This window comes from Phalaenopsis equestris, unplaced genomic scaffold, assembly GCF_001263595.1.
Source record: "Phalaenopsis equestris unplaced genomic scaffold, ASM126359v1 Scaffold000002, whole genome shotgun sequence".
Taxonomy (NCBI): domain Eukaryota; kingdom Viridiplantae; phylum Streptophyta; class Magnoliopsida; order Asparagales; family Orchidaceae; genus Phalaenopsis; species Phalaenopsis equestris.
In genome coordinates this window covers 79,287,375-79,305,667 of record NW_018164444.1, presented here as the reverse complement: position 1 = coordinate 79,305,667, position 18,293 = coordinate 79,287,375, and the positions used below count along the sequence as shown (strand labels likewise).

Genomic DNA, 18,293 nt, shown 5'->3' with positions numbered 1-18,293 from the left:
AGCTGAAGGTCCATACTATCATACCAACTCTTAAGGTTAAAAAATATCCTTCATTTACCAATATTGCTAACAAATTCCAAATGAAAAGCTCACAAATATATATATATATATATATATATATTCACAAATAAAATAGCAAATGAGATTGCTGTAAGATACATAAAAGTTAACAAAAGACGGTTACATTGGAAGCTAAAATTATAATTGCAATGAAAATAGCTAGATTTGCATAGAAAAAAAAATTTATTGTACCAATGCAAAACATTAACTTCAAACGGTGAACAATGCAATTAGCAATGTAACTTCAATAAGATGATAGTTCTACAAATTAGCATCATTTAATATAGAAAGCAAACAAACTCGAAGCATATAGTGACACAATATCACTAAAGTAAATTAGATCAATCAAACAGCAAACCGAAGTAAAATAGAAAAAGAAAAATCATAATGATGGCAAAAATGGAATCACATGATTCAATTTTTTGTTAGAATAATGAGGCAATGTTAATACAGAAGAAAGAAAAAATAGTGATCTTATTGGCTTTGGATCTTCATCGACAAGCTATTGTGCTCTTCAAAGACTCGGTCCCTCTGTCCCAAAAACTCTCCCATTTATTCCGGGTTATCTAAATTAAAGCTGATACAAATTCTCTTGATGATTATGATAAAGTATTTTGGATTGATGACAATGCTAAATGCTTTGTGATTAATAGCTCACGGCCTTATCGACTTGATAGACTCGCACAATTCACCACACTAGTGTTTATATAGAAACCTGAAGGTTGCAACAAATCAGCAATCATAAGAAGCATGAGCGGCTATATGAAGTTAAACATTGGGAAATTTACAATAGTACAGCACAATATTTATGTATTTACACATCTAACACCTAAAATTTTATATTTACATCTATAACACTTTGGTGCATAAAACTATGCATGAAAAGATATGTTTCACATTTCAAAATTAAATATAAGTGGACTTTTTGACGTTTTAATAAAGATTTGTGTTATGCATGTAAAAATGAAAATTTAGGTGTTAGATATGTAAAAAACACAAGAAATGTGTGGTATGCGTGTAAATAGAAAGTTTAAGTGTTAGAAAATGTGAATATGAAAGTTTAGGTGTTAGATATGTAAATATGAAAGTTTAGGTGTTAGATAGTAAATACATAAGAAATGTGTGTTATGCAGCTAAATACCCCTAAACTTTAACATCCAAAAAAAGCTTTAAGAATAAATAATTTTGAAATAAAAAAAAGTAGATTAAAAAAATAGTACACCACATGTGCACCACACTATGCAGCTTTATGCAGCACAACACTCTCATAACATAAATAGCACGCGTGATTTTATTTTGTTCTGTTGGGCAAAGAGCGCAAAAAAGAAGTGTTATACTAAGCCATGAACTTTACAGTAAGTGCTATTCATATACATGTTGTTTGTTTTGTTTAACTTCTTCTTGACTTAAAAATTCATAAATAAAACCATATATAGAAAGTAAAATTCATAATATTTTAATAAATTTATTGATGAAAAATGGAATAAAGAAAAATTAAATTTAAAAATTCTATCTAATGGTCAAATCTGGAAGTATATATTTTTTTGCAACCAATATTTAAGAAATTTGGGTAGATTTTCTATAAAGATAATTTGTAAATATAAGCACATCATACTTTATGTGATTTATTTATTAAATTTAATGTATCTTGCTTTAATCTCAGAATAGGTTCATAGTTAATAACCAATAGAATGCACGTTGACATTTAGTATTTTGAAAGATTTACATACATACCACTTAATTTCTATGTACTTACATATCTAACACCTAAACTTAAACTTTTACACAAATGCTACCTCACCAATGTGTGAGAAGGTATACTTCAACAACAACAACAAAAACAAGCCCCCAATAAGTGGGGTAGGCTACATGAATCCTTTTTCTCCATTGTGTCCTTTTTCTCCATTGTGTCTCTTTTTCTCCATTGTGTCTTATTGAGTGTCATATTGTCATTTAATTCTAATAAATTAAGATCATTTTTATACAATTTGCCCAAGTCTTTGTAGGTGTACCTCTGTATTTCTTAACATAAGTCCAATCTAAAACATCTACTCTCCTGACCGGATCATCAGATGGTAGACATTTAAAGTTACCAAACCATCTAAGATGACTCTCTCTAATTTTGTTTGCCATTGGAGCTACCTGCCTCTAATTTTGTTTGCCATTGGAGCTACACCAACCCTTTCACGGATATATTTGTTTCGCATTTTGTCTCTAAGTGTCGAATCACTCATCCACCAAAGCACTCTCATCTTAGCAACACTTACATTTGTTTTATGCTTCGCTTTTAAAGGCTAACATTCTGCGCAAAAAAAGCATTTCTAGTCTCACCACCATCTTATAAAATTTTCTTTAAAGTCTAAGTTGTACTTTTCCATCACACAATAGGCCCGAGCATTCCTCCACTTCAACCAACCAACTTGAATTCTACTATAGCATCCCATCTATATCACCATCACTTTGAACAATAAACCCGAGATATCGAAAATATTCACACATTTAATGATTTGATCACCCATTGTTACAACTCTGCCACTGGATCTACTGCTACAAAAATTACATTTCATGTATTTAGTTTTAGATCTACTCACATGAAGGCCTTTTGCCTCCAATGTAGACCTAAATAATTCAAGTTTTTCCTAAAATATTCATTTTTTTTTAATTAAAATAGTGATATTTTTTATGTGATATGTAAATACATAAAAATTGGGTGGTATGTATGTAAATGTCCCTACTGTATTCCATTACTTATTTCATATCACTTGACTCATTTGTATGATGCGTATGATTCACATAAGTTTTGTGAAAATATTCACAATAAATTGACTGCCATTTATAGTTTATACATATATTGTTGATTTCAATAAGCAACGTCAAATACAAACAAAGTGATATGATAATTGAACAACGGTCCTGAAAGACTTCCTATGGAAACCTTTAAAAAATTAACTATAAAAGAGGGAGGGCCATATAAAATCATATAGCACATTAGAATAAATGTTTATATATTTAAAATGTGAAAAGTATTGATATTAATCTAGTCTTCATTGTATTCTTCTCTGTTTTCATCCCTTCCAAAGTCACATAGAATACTTTCTGATATAGGTATATGCATTTTGTTCCAAAAGCTATTAAAAAATGATGAGATTGTTAACAAGTGATGATAATAACCAAAGGTACACATTCTGGATGGGAGTAATAGATTTGTGATAATTCGTAGATTAATTTACATAAAACACAACAATTATATCCAAATTTGAATGACAAATATCAATTACTCAATACTTCAAAGCTATTTTCTTTTCAAGCCAGATAGATTAGTGAAGAATCCTTCTCTCTTTTTCGATATACACTATAACAAAGAAAGACCACGCCCCTGTTATTTCATTGTTTTACGTTATTCATGTTCTAGAACGTAGCAAAGATTGAAGTCAATTGTTTCCATCGCTTCACAGCATTGTAGTTGTAATCAAATTGTTAATTCATTTCTTTCCTTACATTTCTGATTGTAGCTATACTTGATGGCTTGTTTCCTTGTTCTCACAACTTGGAATTATAGTAGAAATCAGCCGGTTACTATTTTTAGCAATCGATGAAAACAAAACTTGCATATATAGACCATATTTTGGAGACTCTGAGAAACTATCGATTTGGAAGCTTTCTTTGCTATAAATAGATCTCTGAACAAATAAATGATCATCTATGGTTTAACGGTATTTAGGTTACCTATTAAACATGTGTGTTGTTAGATGTGAATTCTTCAAGCGCATTGCAGGTGTTGGAAAAACAATATGTGGAAAAATTTGCTATTGTACAAAGATGAAGCGTAGATCTCTAATGATTTTTATCGTTATTTTTTCCATCCAAGCACTTGTAATTGATTTTTGAAAGCTTGCTGTGATTTCCAAATTTACAACAATCAAGTTTTCTTCTTTTTTATTTAAGTTTTAATCGTTGAAAAAAATTTACTCATTATAATATTTCTTGCAAACTTTTTAGATTTTGATCTTTAAATTATCATTTGGCAAAAGTTTTATGTATTTTTCGATTCAGCGTCAAAAGAGACTTAACTTTGCATAATAAAGTTAATAAACTGTAAATTTTTATCAACAAAACCAATGGAAAGTTTCTCTGATAAAGTTGGAGTGATATCTGCTACTACAAATAGTAAACACAAATCTAAACTTCCAAATTTTATAAAAAGCATGCATGAGGATTTAGCTAAATCCTAAGAATAGTCTTGATGAGCTTATATACTTTGGTTTCCTGCGGAGCAGCACACCCAATAGATTGCTCCATATACAAAGCTGCAGCAATTTCACAATTCAAGTAGGCACTACTAACATCTATTTGAAGTAATGGTCAATATTGATTGATGGCCATAGATAGTAAAATTTAGATAGAATTGACTCAAGTAACCGGGAGAATGTGTTAAAATAATTTCTCATAAACCAAAGTAAATAATTTGGCAATTAGGTGAGCTTTATATCCATCAACAGATCCACCGTGATGAAATTTGATGATGTAAATTAATCAACAAACAATGGGTTTAATGCCAGAGACAAAACAATATCAATGTAAATCAATTGACTAAGGCATTCATTTCAATATCCATAACTTATTTCCATCAAAAATTTTGTAGCGTACCTTGCTATGTTCCAACAATATGCAAGATGGGCAAAGACATAATATATCAATGAAAAATGAAGGAAAGACCATCAAGGAGCACATATAATAAAATAAAATGAAAAGCAATTTATCGTTAACCTTTTTGAATAACAATAGCCAAGTGGAGATTAAAAAACTTGTCAATATGTAGATTTTAAGCTGATTGGGACAACTTGAGTGGAGTTTTTCTAAGATAAGAAGGCCATCAAGTGTAAACCTGGAGAAGGAGAGGAGAGGAGAGGAGAGGAGAGGTAGATATATGAGAAGGGCTTAACGAATTGGTACAATGGTATTGAGATAGTATATGCTCAAGTTGGCAAAGCAAGAATAGGCTTAGTATTGCAGTCAAACCCGTAAATCGAAGCTTGTGTGGAGTTCAAGGGTGACCAAGTTCTGGAAACTATAGCATAGTAAGACAAGTAGCTCATAAGGAAGCAAGCGCCAGTGAGGCAAGGCAAGCAAGCACAAAAGAGGGTACTCAGAGAGACCAAGTTGAAACAAAAGCGTGAGTGTGGAAGTAGACCAAAGCAAGGAAGGAATACTAGCGAGGAGAGGTGAGGTGTGCAACCAAGGCAAGGCTACAATGCAGGTCAAATACTAGATTAAGATCAATTCGAGATTAACAAGGGGATGGCTATGGTTTTCATTCTGCAATACTATGTTGAGACGGCAAAGGTTTCTCTGCATTTTTTTAGCAGAATGGTGTCCAATTTATGAAATGAGGAATATAATGTCCTAGAGGATCATTAAGTACTAAGAACAACTAGCAATAATAAGAAAATATCCCTTGGAAAACTAATAATACTAACACGTTATTATTTAGTTATCAAAATAAAATATGTAATTACGTGTTATTTTGTGAATTATTTTACAAATATTGGCTACATCATAATTTATAATTTTTAAGTCATTTTGGATCGTTTCATATATGTACCATGAGTTCATAATTGAATAGATTAGTTTTGTCTCAATGTAAGAGAAGCAAGGTCTCGGAAAAAAAAAAAGATAAGGTAAATTTGAACCAATTCACTTGCGCCAAATTTGCAAATAAATGAATTATGAAATAACATAACTTATCTTCATACACTTCACTTAAAACAAACTCAGAAATAGCTATTAGCTATTAGCTAGAATCATTTAGCCAAAAAGGCCTATTATAATAGAATTCCAAAAGTTGTTAAAAATACACAGCAGCAAATGTTACCATATTTGATATTAAGTTCTATACTAAGAGAAGAATACCAGAATAAGGCATGCTTGTACTGGTTTGTACACATTCGGGCATAGATCCAGGCATACATCTTCATTTTAAAAGGATAATGCAGCTCAAAGATTAAAGTCTTCTTTTTTCAAATACCTCTATATTTCAGCTCAAATGGGTTGAACATCTAAAACACAAAAGACCATCAACATTCAAGCAACAAGGTATAACCAAGAATTCCCCACAACACATTTCTCTGTCCATTCATGAGTGTTTTGTTTCACAACAAAACTTAATACCTTCTAAATTCTACCTTCTGAATCAATCCATAACAACAACAACAACAACAACAACAACAAAGTAAATTAAGATCATTTTTAATACAATAAGCCCAAGTCTTCCTAGGTCTACCTCTGTTTTTCTTAACACAAGTCGAATTTAAAACATCTACTCTCCTAATCGGATCATCTAATGGTCGACGTTTAATATGACCAAACCATCTAAGGCGACTTTCTCTAATTTTGTCTGTCACAGGAGCTACACCAACTCTATCACGAATATATTCATTCCGCATTTTGTCTCTAAGTGTAAAGCCACTCATCCACCTAATCATTCTCATCTCGGCAACACTTAACTTATTATTATGCTTCTCTTTTAAAGGCCAACATTCAGCGCCATAGAGCATTGCAGGTCTCACCACCATCTTATAAAATTTTCCTTTCAGTCTTAGCGGTACTTTTCTATCACACAAAAGGCCCGAAGCATTCCTCCACTTCAACCTACCAACTTGAATTCTACTATTAACATCCCCATCTATATCACCATCGTTTTGGACAACGGACCCAAGATATCTAAATTGTTCACACCTTTTAATAATTTGATCACCCAAATTCACACTTCTGTCACTAGAGCTATTACTACTAAAATTACATTCCATGTATTCAGTTTTAGTTCTACTTAAACGAAGGCCTTTAGACTCCAATGTAGACCTCCATAATTCAAGTTTTTCCTGGGCTTTTTCTCTCGTTTTATCCACGAGAAGATTATCATCAGCAAAAAGCATACACCAAGGTACATCCTCTTGTAGATGTCCAGTAAGACCATCCATAACTAAAGCAAAAAGATATGGGCTTAAAGTCGATCCCTGATGTAAACCAACAGAAATAGGAAAATATTTTGTCAATCCTCCTTCAGTTTGAACACAAGTAACAGCTCTAGTATACATATCTTTAATGACTTCAATATAAGTCATATCAACACATTTCTTCTCGAGAACTCTCCAAAGGATATCTCTTGGAACCTTATCGTAAGCTTTTTCTAAATCAATAAAAAGTTAATCTCTAAGTTAACAAATCGTAATTCAAGATCTAACCTTCACATATAATACTATGATGGAAAGCCAAACTGAAAAAATTTACCATCACATATCAGTTTGGGCTACCATTAGTATAAATTAAATGTTAAAACACAAAGTCATGTTTTACCACAGCATGCTTGTGAAAGGGATTGAATGCATCAGCTTGATTATCTCATTTGTTAATGAGCATAGCATAGCACATGACCCCAAGGAATCACAATATATTCTTAACTTGATGATGAATGGAAATATTGAAAAATTTGAAACAGCAAGGAGTAGAAGAAAATATTAAAATCTATGTTTAACCTTGTCACAATATTTTTTGAACTGGCTTCAATTTGCATTGTTTATAAAAAGCCTCCTCCTAAGGTCATCCATCTCCCGTCTGATCTGTTCAATCTCATTCAAGATAAATTCAAATTCTTCCCTTAACTGCTCATTCTCTTCTAGTAACGCCAGCCAAGCTGCCCTAACCCTGGACAACCGTTGAAAAGGTGATGAGGATGATGTCGGGCCCATTCCATATGAGCGAACCTGATTGAGTAGTTTAATACCCATGGATTTAGAAAAGATACATCAGATAAGCTTTTCCTCAAAGAAACCTTTCGGCTCAACATGCAATTTCTTACTCCTACATTAAGACAAAAGGAATTTAGTCAAGAGAAGATGAAATAAACAAAAAAATTAATATAAATAATCAATAATAGATAAAAATGTGAAAATTGAAAAAGAAAAAAAAAGACTAGCTTCTAGAATTATCATGTAAAAAGCCATGTTTATAAAACCAAGATGTATGTCTAGCTTCATGTTGTTCGAGCAACAAATACCACAGAATTATAATAAAAACAAGATAGAATAGGGTTCGGGATATTTTAAAATGAAACATCTAATATGACTATGTTGTGTATCTCATCTAAATGCTACAGCTTCCAGACAAGGCCACAATAAACTTTTGTGTTATCACATTCTAAGGATCACTCTCACATATTTTAAAGAGCATCAATATTTGTTTCAAATCAAAAACTAACACAAACACACTTTCCTTATTGTGTTTGGAAAAAATGCTTTAAGTATTCTTATTTCTATTTTATTTGGGATTGATATCAACAATCAACTTCAATGAGAATAAAAAAATCATAATTTTAGCTATGAGAACATCTAAAACATCACTTCTCACACACATTACAGTCAGTCAACTAAAAGCTCATTCAAGTTTTAGTTGCAACAATCTAAAAATCACTTACAAAGCATGCATTTCGATCCAATGCACACATATAAGGAAATTTATACAATCTCATCCTTTCTGCACAAGAGTTTCATAATTAAACGTTGAACAAACTTCAAATATGATAGTTCAAACAGTCCTAGGCATCGGCTCTCTGATTCCTATCCATGGCACCATCATAAAAAGTTGAAACTACCTTACTCCAAGATATTGATGGTACAAATACATTCTTAGCTTTGAACCATTCAACGAAAGTTTGAAAGACTAAGTGGCACGGGTGTAGGAAGGCCAACCGGCTGAATAGATTGGCAGGTAGACCAGTGTTGTCGGTCCATAGGGCTCCGGTTCAACAGGATAGGGTGGCCCCTAGGAGGGGTCGCCAAGACGCCGACCCTTTCTCCCCCTTTACTATTATCCCTACAGGATCTTTATATGTGTTGTTTTCTGAAATTAGGATTAGTTTTTTGTTTGGTTGTTGTTTTCAAAATTCTCTTGGAGTTTTCTTCTTCTCCCTTGTTAAGGTTGTATGTGACAATGGATGATGCTTCGGTTGCATCCTGCTCTGAGGTGGTGTTGTATCCTTTATCATCTCTCCAATTTCATCTTCCCTACCCCTTTTAGTTACCGCTAACTTTCTCCCTATCTCGCCAGCCCCCTAACAGTCGACCAACTCCCTTAGCCGACGATCGGCTGTCCCCACTCTCAGGCCCCATCATGCAGCCAACCGATCCATTTGCGGCATTTCTGCTTGCTGCCCCGCTTAGACAGCCTTCCTCCAACATCTGACCACAAGTTCCCCTACATTCTCCTATCCGCCTACTCCTCCAGCACACATATCGGCCTACAAATCCCCCTTTCAATCTAACACACAGCCACCCGTTTCCCTTTGCCACCTCGTTGATGCCACCACCGCCCTCGGATCTTCTCTTCTGGCCCTAGATGGAGAGTGTTGTTGTTGTGTCGTACTTTCCTTTCCAATTTGTGCCAGTGTTGTAACCCTAATTCGGAGTTAATAAAAAGTTTATTTTCGTTTGCACTATTTTTTGAACTAGGTATCACCAAGTCAATGGTTACTGTAAGAATATTTGGCCTCAGCTCTTAGGGATTACTTATTTCAATAAACATTGATTACATTTCTTGGTTTCTCTATGTGGGACGGGACTACTAAAACAACTATAACCATGACTAACAAAAATTTATCAAAATTGTATTAAAATGGGATAACTTTGAATGCAATGCTCACCTAAAATGCAAATACGAAGAACACATATTGATCTAGCTAACAAAAGCTGCTCTTAAAACAATTACCACGACGAACTACAAAGATTATGCCATCATTCTTTGAGTTATAATACAATATACTGCCCAAAGGACAATGTCATCGCTCGTAGATTCATGATAAACCTCCCACCGAACACCGCTCAATCAGAAACTACCAGTTAACTTGACATACGCATTTGGTATAATCAATGAGGCCCGATCAGTTCCATCCTCGAAACAAATATGATAAAAAAGATGGTAAAACTCGCTATCCGTGACAAAAATAATAGAGAAGAAATAAAAACACACATTATAGCGATAACAAGGAAAGAAACTCGAAAAAAACGATATAGAGAGAAAGAGAGACGACGGCCATCGTTGCCCTTGAGATCGCCAGCCTGCAATAAGAAGTAGCAGATATGGCGGCAGCAGCTTCAACCCTCTTGCGAATGCCGAAAGTAACAGCGAACGGGAAGAGGAAATACAACCCCTAACTGATATGAAGCGCTCGTGAGGAAGGAGAAATTATTCAGGCCTCCCGAGACCGCAGGTATCAAATAAAAAATTAAAATAAAAATTGTTTTTAAAGTGACACCCCACCCGAGCCCCGTTCCCGTCAAAACTGAAGAAAAGAATTTTTAGCTTTAATTTATTTTAGTGTTCAAGAATTATTTTCTTTTTATATTTGTGTTTGTATTCAGAATCGTGTTCGACGACTAGGGTTCTTTCGATTGATTTCTCTCTCGACCAAGCAATGTTGATGGAATCGCAAAATGATTGCGAAAATGATGCGAATGAGCTGAGCTTATTAGCTGAAGCACGAAACGTTCCGCAGGTGAACTTATTTCTTTCTATTTACTGGTGTTATTAATGGTGTCCTAATGATTGAAATATTAAATAGCTATTCTTGTTTGATTACTATATGATTTGATTGCAACATTACTGTTATGTTTGAGGGTGGACGTGATGTTAGTTATGTATTAGCATGGTGTTTAGAGTTAAGGGTTTAGAACCATAATACAGTCATAATAACAGTAAAATAGAACCATAATGAAAAAATCACTTATATCATCTTAATATGACCATAATAATATCATAATAACACTAAAATAACACAGTCGTTTTGAACTGCACATTTGTGTTATTATAATACCATAACACAATCATAATGTATTTTATATGTTTTGGTATTATCATTGTGTTATGTTGTCGTTGTAATTAGTGTTATTTTGGTGTTATTTCTGTGTTATTATAGTTATATTATGATATTATTGTTGTATTATTGACTTTGAACAACTTTTGTTTTATTATGGTATTATTTATGCATTATTATGGTGGTATTATATTATTATTTTTGTATCGTTTCATATTAGTCTTATTGGATTTATTAATTGGTTTTGTTAAAGTGTTATTTTTGTCATTTTAATGGTGATATATTGAAATTTGCAGTTCCCTGAGCCTGTAACTGTGTGCATTGATCCAATTGTGAAAAGTTTGCTTCGCACAGTGGTTCATAATGAGAAAGAAGCAATGAACAATATTGTGCATATGCACACCAAATTGGATTTACTGTGCAAAAGGACCACGTTGGTTTTTAGCCGAAGCCAAACATGATTAAGACAAAGAATTTCATTTGTGATAAGACTAGTTTCAAGAAAGAATTGAATAACAATGTGACGGCGAAGTACAGAAGAGGGGATAGAATGACTGGTTGTCCAGCCACGATCTAATATGTCGTCGATCTCGAAGGTAACTGGTCGATTAAGAAATTTATAGAAAGTCATAACCATCATTTGGTGGCGAACAGTAGCAAACATCTATTGCGTTGCAGCAGAAATATGAGTGATATCAATGCAAAAGTGCTTAGATTGATGCTACAATCAGGGATTAGAACAAGCGATCATTTAGTTTTTTGGCTATAGAATTCGAGGGTGTAGAAAATCTTAATTGCACAAAGAGGGATGATTATAATTTCATACAAAGAGAGAGAAAATTTAAAATTGAACATGGGGACGCTAATTCTCTTCTACGTGAGAGGCAAGCTGAAGATACGATGAACGTCCAGATTAATAAGTCTGGTAGTTTGTTGAATTTCTTTTGGAGTAATGGGATATCCAGACTTGATTACGATTGATTTGAAGATGTCATAATATTTGATACAAGTTATAGACTTAATAAATACAATTTATGTTGTGTTCATATTATCGGTGTGAACCACCACTAGCAGAATATTCTATTTGGAGTTGGTTTTTTGTCAGATGAAACTGTTGACACATTCAAGTGGCTATTCAAATCATTTATCTGAATAATGGATAACAAGCATCCGAGATCAATATTCACTGACCAATATCAAGCAATAGCAAGAGCCATTGAAGAGTATCTTCTGCACACCAGATATAGATTTTGTCAATGATATATTTACAAGAAATTTTCTTTAAAAGTCCATTATGGTGTGAAAACCAATAGTTTCAATGAGCTTTTTTATAAATGCATTGGTAGATGCAACTCCGAGGAGGAGTTTGAAGAAACCTGACGTACAATGATTGAGTTATGAAATCTACATGACAATGCTTTGTTGAATAGTTTGTACAATATCAGGCATAAGTGGTCAACTGCCTTCAATAAGAAAATATTTGCTATCGGAATCTAATCAACGCAAAGAAGTGAGTCCGTGAATAACATCTGTCATGGTGCCTCCAAGCCAAAAAGCACCCTCACTAAAAGTTTATTGGGTCTTGAAAATGTCATGAAATATTGGCGAGAAATGAGAAGGATGAAGATTTTAAATATGAACAGTCTGCAATTGTTCCTGCCATAGAAAGTAGTCCTGTGTTGAGACAATATGTTTTAGTTTATATGAGGAAGTTATTTTCAATATTTAAAGCAGAGTTGCTACATGGTTTGTGTGGACTTGTTGTGGAGTGCTCAGTCACCAAAGATTTTGAATTTTATATTAGAAACTTAAATAGTGGATACACATACAGACCCTGGATTGTTAAAGTTAACAAAAGTAACTCTGAAATTACATGTTGTTGCAAAAAAATTGAAATGATGGGTTTATTATGCTCTCACACTATAAGGGTGCTTAGTCATGAGAATATAACAAAGAATCCTGATAAATATATATTATTACGATGGTCTGTTCATGCAAAGTGGGATATATATAATAGTTATGGGTATAAACATCTTAAGGATTCGCAAACGTCACTAAGTTGTTTAAGTGGACTCATATATCAAACACATGTTCATAAATTTGCATACGATATTAGTATATTTACGCAAGGCAATGAACTTGCTGAGAAAAACGTCATGGAGACATTAAAGAAACTAACAATCGAATCAGAGATCATATTGAATGGGAGAGACCAGCAGGAAATGCCAAAGTCAAAGAAGAAAAAGACACCGAATATACAACACAATTTGAATGACCCAATGAAAATGCGGCCAAAAGGAATATCTAATGCAAGGTTAAAAGGGTATTGGGAGAAGAACATGAGAGTAAAAAGTAAGAATTACCAGTAATATTAATAAACATGTCTTCATTATCAATAATATCAATAAACTCTCCCTAACATGAAGCATTGTATTACAGGAAAGGACAAAGATGTTGGCTCAAGTCAAGATACATTTCATCCATCCGACCCAAACATGTTTGCAATGTTGGATCGATATAGTCAGATACATAACTTAAAATTCAAAATACTTTATAATTTGTGAACTAATTTTGATTATACTTATTTACTTACATTCATTTTTTATTACCCAAAATCAGTAGGAATTGCATGCATCACTGCCCATAAACACATATACGACCTTATTGATGGACCTAAATGATACGAGCTTATTGATGGACGTAAATGATATGTGAAATACCAAGAAACTACAACAAATGAATGTAATGTTGTATTAATGTAGTTTCTGCAGTGGTAATATTGTTTGATATTTTGTCAGTTTATTATAGTCTGTGGTTAATATTATCAACATCTTGAAGCTATTTTTATACATTTCATTACAAAAATATGTCAAATAAACGGAAATAAAACCTCAATATTACGATAATATTCATGCAGATACGAGTGGTATAAGCTAGTTGTGATTATATATTTTGCGAGTTTTTTTTATACTACATTGTATAACTTGCATTGAATATTACCAAAATATTATCATAATACAACCATGATATAATAGCACTCGATAAGGAATATATCCTGGTTTGATTAAAATATTCATTAATTGTATTCTGCACTCCGCAGTCGTATCTTAGTTGTTCCGAGAATATATTTATAATGTTAAGTTGTTTTTTATATATTTCATTATAAAATGTGTTAAATAAAAACAATAAAACCATATAATTATTATAATATTCACTAAATACGTCTGAAATAAGCTAGGATTGATTAAAATATTTTACGAGTTTCTTATAACCAGCATTGAATAACCTACATTGAATATAATATAACCAGGATATAACAACCCTCGATAAGGATATATCCTGGTTTGATTGGAATATTTCTTTACTGTATTCTCCACTCCGTGGTCGTATCTTGGTTGTTCCGATGATATATTTATAATATTAAGCTGTTTTTATATATCTCATCATAAAATGTGTTAAATAAAAAATAATAAAACCATATAATTATTATAATATTTACTAAATATGTCTGGAATAAGCTAGGATCAATTAAAATATTTTACGAGTTTTTTTATAGTCAATGTTGAATAACATACGTTGAATATTACCAAAATATTACGAATAATATTATCATAATACAACCAGGATATAATAGCACTCAATAATGAATATATCCTGGTTTGATTGAAATATTCTTTTACTGTATTCTCCACTCTGCGGTCGTATCTTGGTTTTTCGAGGATATATTTATAATATTAAGAAGTTTTTATATACTTCATCATAAAATGTGTTAAATAAAAAACAATAAAACCTTATAATTATTATAATATTCACTAAATATGTCTAGAATAAGCTAGGATTGATTAAAATCTTTTACGAGTTTTTTATAGCCAGCATTGAATAATCTGCTTTGAATATTACCAAAATATTACCATAATACAACCAGGATATAATAGCGCTCGATAAGGAATATATCATGGTTTGATTGAAATATTCATTTACTGTATTCTCCACTTTGCGGTCGTATCTTAGTTATATACATTTCATTACAGAAATCTATGATATAAAAAGCAATAAAATCTTAATATTACCATAATATTAACTAAATACGACTAAAATGTTGAAATTATAATATTCATGCCAGTTGTTTTAACTTATATTATCTTAATAATATCATGATATTACCACAATATTACAATAATACTATCATATCAGAGGGAAAATAATAATTATTTTATAATAAAACAATCGGGATGAAATAATCACCTATATTAACTTAATAATATCATGGTATTATCACAATATACAATAATACTACGATAACTGACGGAAAATAACAACTATGTTATAAAAAATAACCAAAATGAAAAAACCACCTATATAAGCTTAACAATACCATAGTATTACCACAATATTACAAGAATACAACAACAATAGAGGTAAAATGACAACTATGTTATGAAAAACAACTAGAATGAAAAACCCACCTATATAAGCTTAATAATACCATAGTATTACCATAATATTACAAAAATACAATGATAACAAAGGTAAAATAACAACTATGTTATAAAAAATAACCAGAATGAAAAAAAACATATATAATCTTAATAATACCATAGTATTACCACAATATTGCAAGAATACGACGATAGCAGAGGTAAAATAACACTCATGTTATCAAAAATAACCAGAATGAGAATACTATGATAATATTACTATAATATTATCATAATATTCTTGTAGAGGGAAAATAACAGCTCTATTATTAAAAATAACCAAAACTAAACAAGTGCATAGGGAAAACATTCTAATAATAAGGCAAATGAATTCTAATAACAATGAATAGTGCAAATAAATCTATTTACTCAGAGACAATATCCACAAACATATTTCATGGGTAAGCTCTGCCCTAAATCTTCGCATGTATGCCTGCCAACCCCGGTCTTCACTCCAATCACTTTTGTAGCTCTTTACTAATTTTTCCATAAATTTGCATACAAACATCCCACAATTAATATTATTGGTTTGTACTGAAACATTTTTAACTATTGAGAGTTGTCAAGTCCCGGGATTAGCCCTCAAAGAATCTTCAACATCTCTTGCAAATTTTTTGACCTACAAAGTTTAATACTGATCAGTGCATGGACAAAACTGGTGAAATTGCATGGGTATATCTTTAAAGATTGAGAGTATACTTACAATGTCGTTGCACACGGTTTTGTGCATCTGGTTAGGTAATGAATCATATATTTTGCACTTTATATCATTCAAATCCACAACCAATAATACCCAATGTTGGTTGTTCAAAACAGGAATCATAATAATATCAGCTTTTATAACTGCTTCCTTCGTGATATGACCCACGAATGATGCGGTGTTACCCATTTTATGATAACTCTGCATAAGATTACAAACTTGTAATATATTCATATAGTTATTTAAATTTTAAATATACTAAAATAATGATTACCCAATATAATAGGGATACATAAAGATAAAACCTGAAAAAAGATGCCTCTTTCTGCCCAAAATCATGGCTTGTGCGTCAACATGGTCATTTGCAATCATGTCATTGCACAATAATTCTTTCATTGCCCTGCAATCTATAAAAAATGTCTCTAGTGGGTAACATAATATCCTCCTTACATAATAGCACAAAATCTTTATGAGCATTTTATCTAAGAAAAAAAGCAACGCATTATAAAAGATGAAGATTTACTCATTTATTCCTATATTTTGACATAGATTGATCGATCACTGCCTGTGTTTCGGTTGATACCATAGATTTGTCAGGATAATCTATCTGGGAGTCCACCAGAAGAGGCTACAAAAAAATATTGTATAATAGGTAAAACATTTGAAATACGTAAGTAATTTAGATGATATAAAATAATGTATAAAAAAAATTCTAAATACCACATTGACAACATCGGGTTGATCTCCTAAAGTTGTTAGTGTCAGGGCTACTAATCCTTCTACTTCTTCGTCTTCAATTATTTGTTGTTCCTCTGCAATAGGGGTGGTACGTACAACATGTGATATAATTATTTGGATGTCACCCTCACTGACATTAGTTTCTACAGCGACATCTTCATCGGGCAAAATTGGCTCGCCCTCACCAGCATTAGTTTCTACAGCGGCATCTTCATCGGGCAACATCAGCTCATCGACTTCTCTTATTAATTTTCTTTTCTTCAAATTGAAAGCAGTGAAAGGAGTCAATTTCTTCTCTCTTCTACTTTGTCTGCCCTTAATTCTTTGGATTAAGCTGACAATGGACCGTTCATATGAGCCTTCAATAGTGTCTCCTTCAATAGGGGAGGTTTGTTGGGTTCCCTCTTCTCTCACAGAATTTGATTGTTGGTTTCCCTCTTCTCTCACAGGAAACAACTGTTGGGCTCCCTCTTCTCCCACAGGAGACGGTTGTTGGGCTCCCTCAATGTTCTCCTGGGATCTCTCTTCCCCCACTGGAGACGACTGGTGGGCTCCCTCTTCTCCCATTGGAGACTATTGGTGGGCTCCCTCAATGTTCTCCCGGGCTCCCTCTTCTCCTACAAGAGACAATTGGTGGGCTTCCTTAATGTTGAACTCATTATATGCATCATCATGAGGACTTCCACCATGAGGGAGGTCGGATGGGCATCATCTACTCCCACCTCTTTGACTTTATAAGTTGAAATATTTTCAGATTTAGCAATCTTATTTTGTAACACCGACATTTAACCCTGCAAACTCGAGACTCCAACAGTTATTGTATTTAGGATTCCTTGAAATTCAGTGAACCGTTTCTATTGGCCTTTTAGTAGCTCAATTATTGATTCCATATTTTATTCATTGCGGTGTACATTGTCTCGGGGGCAATGTCGCTTGAAACAACTGGCCCCATATCAAATGATACAGTTGCGTATGGTCTTCCTTGGAATTCAGGTGCTGGAACTGGACCGGATAATCCTTCATCTGGATTTGAGAGCAGATTGAGCTCATCCTCTTTTAGATCTAAAAATTGATCATGAACCTGTAATTTATTTCAAAGTTGAAACGCTTTAATCATTAAAACTCCCAAATAAATATAAGATTTTATTTTTAAATAACAACTAAATGTAGCTTGTCTCTTCAGTATTAAGCCTCTTAAAGGCTATATCGATCTGTGATGAGTTCCAGCTTAGTTGGTCACCTCAACATTCAAGGTATGACCTCAGAAGTGGCAGGAGTAACCAAAGAAATGTGCTCATAAAACCAGAGCTGTGTAAAAGAAAAGTCATATTCAGCTTTAAAGCAATGAAATAAATATTTTCTGACGTTTATATGAGATAATATCCGTTAGCAAAAAAAACCATTTATATGTCCCAAAGGTTGGTTCATCCTTATTTTGATGACTACTGCATTA

General features: G+C 32.7%; 1 long non-coding RNA gene across 2 annotated transcripts; it reads right to left on the bottom strand.

Moving 5' to 3' along the window:
- Positions 1–370: 370 nt before the first annotated feature.
- Positions 371–10,298, bottom strand: LOC110028203. Of its 2 annotated transcripts, none has more exons than XR_002294412.1 (3): positions 10,139–10,298; positions 7,593–7,917; positions 371–775 (listed from the first exon to the last, which is right to left on the bottom strand). It is a non-coding gene; the product is annotated as an uncharacterized LOC110028203 (long non-coding RNA). The 2 variants fall into 2 exon arrangements; XR_002294413.1 differs by having other exon boundaries at positions 10,142–10,298.
- Between the last annotated feature and the right edge of the window lie 7,995 nt (positions 10,299–18,293).